Raw genomic sequence first — 8,280 nt, forward strand, 5'->3', positions numbered from 1 at the left:
ATACAAAGTCATATGATACAGAAAAATGTTAAAATGAACCCAGCAAGGTGGGCTCAGTTTCTCATTAATTACCAGGAGGGTTTTCACTTAGCACTCACCCTATTGCAAACGCTACATGCACATCTCTCTTTACATTGATGTTACTTATGAGTTGAAGATGTATGACATCTCTATTTCTCTATGTTCCTCCTATCCAACACATGTTACTTCCCTGTCTAAACCTCAGAAATTGTGGAAAATGTCCCTATCAAAAAAGAAAAATAAATAATTGGCTGTATTAGTTTAGTCTTTATTACTTTGTTGGAAATCTTCCCAATCCATTTCCCAGAACACCTTTCATGCTTTTGAGTTAAAAGCTGAGCAGTACTTTAATAACCAGTGGAAAGGACATTAGAGGGCACTCTAGCCCAACTTTCCATCCAGTTAAAGGTCCTGGGTGGAATCCTACATCCTTGCTTCTCTTTAATACTCTAGTAGTAGTTCCTCTTCTAAAGCACCCTCTGAAGAGAGAAGTAGTCTCTCTAACGTAGGAAAAAGGAGTAATTCCTGAAGAAGGGTCAGCAACATGAAGACCTTACCTTGCTTATTGGTACATTGCCCTCACCTCACTTTTACTCCTCCACTCGTTTTCCCCAATAGAGCCTTAAACAAGTAATAGGCCCAGTTACAGGATCTTAAAAAGTGTCCTTCAATTTTGGCGTCTGTCCTCAGCCCTCACATTTCCTTCAAACAGTCTGTGGAAGTGGTAGGGGTTGTTTGTTAGTGAGGTATTTGGCCCAGGAGCTTGTAATCTTTGTATAGAAGGAATTTATTTAATCATCCCCCCTCAACTGATGGAGTGTGCAAATGTTAAGCTTGGGTTAAATGATGCCATTAGCAGATGGCACTGACACAGACATGTTTTACAACCTCTGATGTAGCCCTTACGCCCATGAGTGATCTACAGCAAAGCAATAAATAACATTTACATGAAGTATCTGAATAGGTCACAACATAGTCAGAGAATGACAAATGAAGATGAGCCATAACTTAGTTAGCACCCAGAAATGATTCTCAGGGAGGCTAATTTATCTGGTCACTGACAAATAACTAAATTTTCTTCTGCCCACATCTCAAGTGCTGACACTTTTCTTAGATATGAAAGGTTATTAGATTTCATTTTAGGAGTTGAAGAGCAGACATTCAGTCAAAGGAAATGTTAGCGTAATGTATGTCTCACCCCTCATACATTACTGCTTTGGCTGCCTTCTGCCAGTCCACACCCACCGATTCCATTTGTACATTGTGCATGCAACTAACACTTGACCAGTTAAAACTAAAAACGTGATCCTGAATATGACCAGCCTGAAAGAGCTCATTTTCTTCCACAAATATGTTACCTATAGTTTTCATTTTCATTGGCATTTCTTCAGATTATCAAACTGGATTTTCAAAATTCATTTTAGTCAAATTCTAATTTTAAAAATAATTATCAAAGTGGAAAAAATATGCATGCATGATACTAATTAAATCAGATTTGTTACTAAATACTTCACATAAATAAAAATATTAATTTGCTTACTAGGCAAGGGAGATACCATGATCATAAATGTGGTTTTCCCAGGGTGAGGCTTATCCATTACATTCCATATGTGCTGACCCCTGTGGTTTCCCCAAATGTGGGACACTCGACTGTGTAATTTGTGATGGGGGATCCAGCATTAATGCTCTTCTATGAAAAAAAAAATTGACATATTAGGAATAAAGATTTCATATATTATATGTATGTTAAATTTATTTATTTATTTAACTTTAAAAATTTTTATTGATTTCAGAGAGGGAGAGAAAGACAGAAACATCAATAATGAGAGAGCTTCATTGATGGGCTGCCTCCTGCATGCCCCCTACTGGGGATCGAGTCTGCAACCCTGGCATGTGCCCTTGACCAGAATCAGACCTGGGACCTTTGGGTTCGATGGCCAACACTATATCCATTGAGCCAAACTGGCTAGGACCTAAATTTATTTAAAAAAAACTAGTGTGACTAAAAACATAATGGCTTCATATTTTCCCAAAATGATTTTTTTCATTATAGCAATGAAATAAAGAATTGATGACTTAATAAAATTGATTTTTTTCTATTGTTTACTAAGTTTTCTTCTAATGTAAAGTTCTACACAAAATCAATATCTTACAACATATACTCTGTGCTAATTTCTATATGTATAATAGTGTGATACCTACTATATTTTCCGGAGTATACGACGACTATTGAAACGAAAAAAAGCCTGCTCAGATTGGCCAGAGTCAGAGAGGCGGTCTATTAAAAAAAGAACTGGTGTTGCCTCGGAAGTGTGGGGTAGTCTTATACAGCGAATATAGGCCTAAACCTATGTTTTAACTGTAAAATTAGGGGGGGTCGTCTTATATGCCGGAAAACACGGTAGTTAAAATGACTGTTATTTAGGCACTATATATATATTCTCAGCATAAACTTTAGACTAGTTCAACATTATTAAACCACTTAATCTATTAGAAACCAATTAAAACAAAGAACACTTGGAGGAGTTTCTATAATATAATGCTCCATATAGTCAGAAATATTTTTGTAATATTCATTGTAAATCATGAATTGGATAATAAAGGAAAACCTGAAAATTCGTTTTTAATCCATTTTAATATAGAACTATAGATAATCTGGTAGTTTTTATTAACATAATAATTTTATTAGCTCCACAGTATGCAATGTAAGCAGCGTGATGTAATGGCAAGAGCATAGACTTATGAATCAAATAGTTCTGAGTTAGGATTCCAACATCAAATATTAGCTTTGGATAAATACCTACTTTAGTGCTTAAAGCCTCAGTATCATTATTTGTAGAAACATAAATAAAATTAGAATTCTGGTGAGTGTAGATACTGACTGTAGGAGATTTCACAATGTCTAAACTCAGCAATGATTTAAATAATGTAGCTTTACTCTGTCTACTTATAATTATTTGGCTTCTTAAAAATGCAAATTTTTAACCTCATAGTTCCATTAAATTAGTTTCATAGTCTATTCTCAGTAATATTACATTTAAAACCTATTTTTTAAAGTACTACCCAAGACATTAGGCATTGAAATAATTAGACATAGGTATTAGTCATAGAAATAATACTTCATGCTCATGGAAAAGACAAGAAATTACAATAAATTCTTCTGACCTATAGTAAATATAATAGTATTCATAATTCATCTTCAAATATTTTCCCATATCATTTATTCTTTTTCTCTCACTTGGATAAAGTTTAGAGAAATTGGACCTATATATCTAAACTCATCACTATTTACATTTAAGTTAAAATATGTACACAGATAATAATTTAATTAAAAAATATTAAAAAAAGAATATATCATTTTAGGTTTGTTTTTTGTTTGTTTGTATGTGCGCATATATGCATATGTATATGCATGCATATGAATCTGCATGTATCTATTTGTCTATGAAAATATAATTTTGATCACAAAGAGTAAATACTGTTGCCTGCTATTAAACTTGCTAAATATATCATGAATTTGTTCCATATGACTGATATTTCAATATATGTAGATTTTAAACAAGTTTCTTGTAGATAATCTGCCTCCAGGTAAGGAAATGCTTATATACTTGTACCTACCAGAATGGATATTAGATATGGTTGAGAATTAATACAATTTAGGGGAAATTTAATATTTTAAAATTTTATTTAAATTCCACAAGGAAAGGATTGCTAAAAACAAGATACACTTGACAACCAGGCCTGTGTTGCTCAGTGGTTGAGGGTCAACCCATTAATCAGGAGGTCATGGTCATGGTTTAATTCCTAGTAAGGACACAGGTTCTGGCTATGGGCTTGATCCCCAGTAGGAAGCATGCTGGAGGTAGATGTTTCATGATTTTCTCTCATTGATGTTTCTGTCTCTCCCTATCCCTCCCTCACTCTGAAATTAATAAAAACATATTTTTTAAAAACCACTAGACAATTGAAATGTTTCCATTCAGACTATTCCAGTGATTTATAATAGAACACCTCAAAGTAAAGGAAGAGAGCCTGAGGTCTTAGAGTGGCAGGTAAATAAGGGAATCTGAGGAAGAGTGGAGGTGGCTTATTTAAGTCATTTGGAAAGGATGGAAGTGGGACTTATCAAAGTCAAATTGTGAGAAAGGAGATTTTGCAGTTAGCCCTTTTCCAGAACCCAAAATCAGTGGATTGATAACCATTACTCTTTTCTGAAGTATAGCACTTGAATAAAATTAAACATTGTCAGGCCTCATGAACAAGGTATGAAAAAGAAGTTGTAAACTTGTGGCAAAGCTAATCTGGATAATTTTGGTTAATGTAGCTATTCTTTTTAATTTAGCATAAAGATTAAGTATAAATGAAATACTTGCTCCAAATATCAAATATATATTAGTAACTCAATTTAAACTATAATGGATTAACATAAATGAGCCAGAATCATCAGATAATAGGTATAAGTGAAATCTAATTATTATCCAGACTTCAAGTCTTTGGTATCAATAATTCTCCAGTAGGTTAGCAAGATTTAACTGTCATTTCAAAATGCCCATTGCTATCTTGTATTTCAATAGAATCACAGAGAAGGGAGTTTGGGGTTTTACCTAAAAAAAAAAAAAAAAAAAAAAAAAAAAAAAAAAAAAACAAAAAAAAAAAACCACACACGTGACTCTGCATGCCACCCTACTCTGTCCATAGACCACTGCCCATGCCACTCCCAGTTACCCACACAGACCTAATACTACCAATAATGCTTCCAGGCTATTGCAACCATTATGACATTACTCATCACAAACACAGAACTTTCTTTGAATTTGATTCCAAAGACTTGCATATACTAGCACATTTAACAAGATCTTACTAATAATCTCAGGGGCAAGAGAAGAGCGTTATGCAGGGGAGTAAATTCACACAGCTCATCTAAGGCTATTTCCTCTTTCCTAGAGGAATTCCCATTAAATTATTAATTCTTTGATGTTGTAAATAGCTTTAATATGTTTCCCAATGGTGAGTGTGGTTCTCTTTCTTACCCTCTGCTCAAATTCCTCAAGGAAATTTGCCTATAAAAATATCTCATAGGAATGATTCTTTTATGGGGGGGAAAAAGTCATCATTGAATAGATGATTCAAACAAATCAGGTGTAGCACATATAAAGCAGTTGCTGGTCAATTACTCTGATATAATCCATATGGAATCCAAATGGGTCAATATTCTACTTGCACATTTCCTCTTGAAGGCTTATATAACCCTTCATCGATTTAGATATGCTAGAGTACATAGTGTGGTATCACAAGCCCCAAATCTGAGTGGCTTAACAAACTTTATGTCTCACTTAAATAACATATCCTTTGAGGCCATGTCATATTTCTGTTATGCGTCATCCTAATTATGCAACTTGGGCTTATGGAGTTGTCTTCAACTAGAACAATGTACATTTCCAGAGGTAGAGAATGAAAAATTAAAATTTTCACCAAGAAGAGGCACACATTGATTCTGCTTTACTGTGTTGGCCAAAACAAGTCACATGGCCCCACTAAACTAATGGGATTTGTTAAAGCAAAATCTGCACTGAGCAAGTTAAATAAATAGGCCAGGAGGATTTTACAGGAGGCTGTTATAATAGGGTTGAAGGGTAGAGCTCACCCTGTTCTCAACTCTACTGAAAGAAAGAACTTGAGAATCTTTTAGGCCATCTGTGTTTGCTGAGTGACTTTATCCACTGGAAAAATCCAGTTTCTCTTATCTTCATGCCAGGAGATAGTTTTAACAGTTGCAGCAAGGTAACTGCCAAAGTTAGACCATTACCCTTCCACAGGAACTAGGGGTCAGAGATGCTGTCTTCCTTGATGATTCCATTTCAGAGGTATTGTTCTTAAGTCCTTGAGAAGGATATTCCAGGGTTGTAAAACTGAAAGAAAGAAGAAAAAAAAAAGCTTTTTAAAAGATTTACATCTCAAAGGGGCAGAGAAAGAACTTATAATTATGTTTCTTATAGTAAATGCTCTAAGAAAAGATAAGTCAAGGACTTAGAGACAGGAAGAAGCCTGTCTAAAGTTTAGTCAAGCTGAAAGAAATGTCTTGGTTAGATCTGAGAACTCCAGTCTTACTGTGGGTTTGAGCAGAGAACTGGAGCTTTTAGGTGGACACTATTAGTGCTACCACCAACACAAAAACTTTTCATTGTTAGTTGGTGACTATCCTTTTGTGAGCTTAAGTTGAGCCTCTTTTAAATTTCCTTCCCTGCCACTACTAGTGAAAAAAATTTGGTTTCCATGGAAATGAAAGTACTAAAAAGTACTAAAATGAAAGTACTAAAAAGGAGGGTACTATTTCCATATGGAACTCTAAATGGTTTCACCTACCTACTGGTTCAAAGCTACTGAACCCTTCCTCCATTAACTGCACTGAGTGTACAATCCTTGAAAAATTTGACCTGTAGTCATTTGGCTTTCTATCACTGACACTCAACTCAAAGCCAGCCACTGCAATTTTCTCTTTTAATTACAGAAATGATTTATATACTGTAATGTCTTAAGAAAACAGAGCCACTTGGGTAAAAAAGAATCCAGACAAGTACTTCAGTCATCACAGCAAAGAGAAACCCTGGAATCATTTATGCTAGATCCTGAGCAAATAATCACAGCCTCTTTTTGAGAAGTTTTAATCCTATTCCCAGTATACCTCCTTAATAATCCCCTACTTAATGAGTAAAAACAGACTCTTATTTTCATTCATAAATCCATAATTCTCAACAAGTGGCAGGTATTCATATGGTAATTAAAATGCTGAAGGATAATTAAGAACTCCTCGGCCATGTCTGTTTCTGAACTGGTAAGAGATCTGTCATTCAGCCTACTATAGACCAAATTGTGTCCTCCCAAATTTATATAATGAAACTCTAATTACCAATGTGATGATATTTGAAGATGGGACCTTTGGGAGGCAATTAAATCTACATGAGGCCATGAGAAAGAGAGGCCTTCATGATGGGATAATATGGCATGACCCCCACACACAACCCCAGAGTCAGAGGACACAGCAAGAAAGAAGGCTGCTGTTTGCAATGGAGGAAGAGAGACCTCCCCAGGAAATGGTCATGCTGGCACCCTGATCTCAGACCTCTGTCTCCAACTTTGTACCTGACTCAGCAAATTGTGGTACATCCACCACAACAGTACACTGTTATTAATCAGACTAATGCTTCTTTCTTTGGTTCTTCTCAATTCTCAGAAGAACCGAGAGTCTACAATTCATCTTAACTGTTCTTTCACTAGAGTTGCATTACCCACCCCGACTTATTGTGCCAAATTTGATGTAAGCAGAGTAATAGAGTATTCTTAGAATTACTCTAAATTATTACAATGACAATGTCCTCATCTAATGATATTTAAAGTTCTTGATATCTGATGCCCCTCTGGTCTTCATCTTTTCCTTGGCAGCTCAGGAGTAGCTTACCATGTAACCAAGATAGTTCATGACTGCTATTAATTTCCATTCAGGTATAAGCATTTTTTGAATTTTGTTACCCAGAAAACAATCAGCAATACCAAAATTTCACTTTGTTACCCAGAAAATAATCAGCAATACCAAAATTTACTTAAGTTGTTGTTTTCCCTACTCAGTGTAAAAATAAACTCTTAAATTAATTTAAGCAGAAAATTTTATTTGTTTTTTTTTTTCTGGGGTATATTTGTTCTTTTGTTCATACAGACAATTTGAAAGAAAAAAGGCAGCACATTTTCAACTTCCAAATAATAGCCATTTTAATGTATTTACTTTGTAATTTATTCCATCTGCGTTTTCACAAAAATCCAAGCAAAAATAAATTGGAGGGATAGAAAAGCATATCATTTTACAGCCTGATTTTATACTTAACAAAAATTATGAACATGTTTCATAAACATAAGTGTTTTTTACACTGAATTTCTTAATGACCATTTTCCATTTTATGGATGAACTGTAATTTATTCATTAGATTATAGTATGTTTACATAGTTGCCAAATTTATGATATAAGCTATATAGCCTAAACATTCTTTTTGATAAGCCCTACTTATGTGCATAATCTATATATATAAAAGCCTAAGCAACAGGCCAACCATTCTACCAGGAGTTATGACACACACTGACCATTAGGGGGAAGACACTTGATGCAGGAGCTACTGAGCTTCAGTGACTTAGCAACTGTGGTTCTCAGGTGACACACCCAGAATCAGAGAGGAGGGAACCTGATTCAGGGGTGTGTCACCCAAGAACCAC

General features: G+C 34.9%; 1 non-coding gene across 1 annotated transcript; it reads left to right on the top strand.

The window, feature by feature from the left end:
- Positions 1–1,553: 1,553 nt before the first annotated feature.
- LOC118716799 lies at positions 1,554–1,716 on the top strand. Its single transcript, XR_004987260.1, has one exon. It is a non-coding gene; the product is annotated as a U1 spliceosomal RNA (small nuclear RNA).
- Positions 1,717–8,280: the final 6,564 nt, after the last annotated feature.

This window comes from Pipistrellus kuhlii, unplaced genomic scaffold, assembly GCF_014108245.1.
Source record: "Pipistrellus kuhlii isolate mPipKuh1 unplaced genomic scaffold, mPipKuh1.p scaffold_m20_p_12, whole genome shotgun sequence".
Classification (NCBI taxonomy): Eukaryota; Metazoa; Chordata; class Mammalia; order Chiroptera; family Vespertilionidae; genus Pipistrellus; species Pipistrellus kuhlii.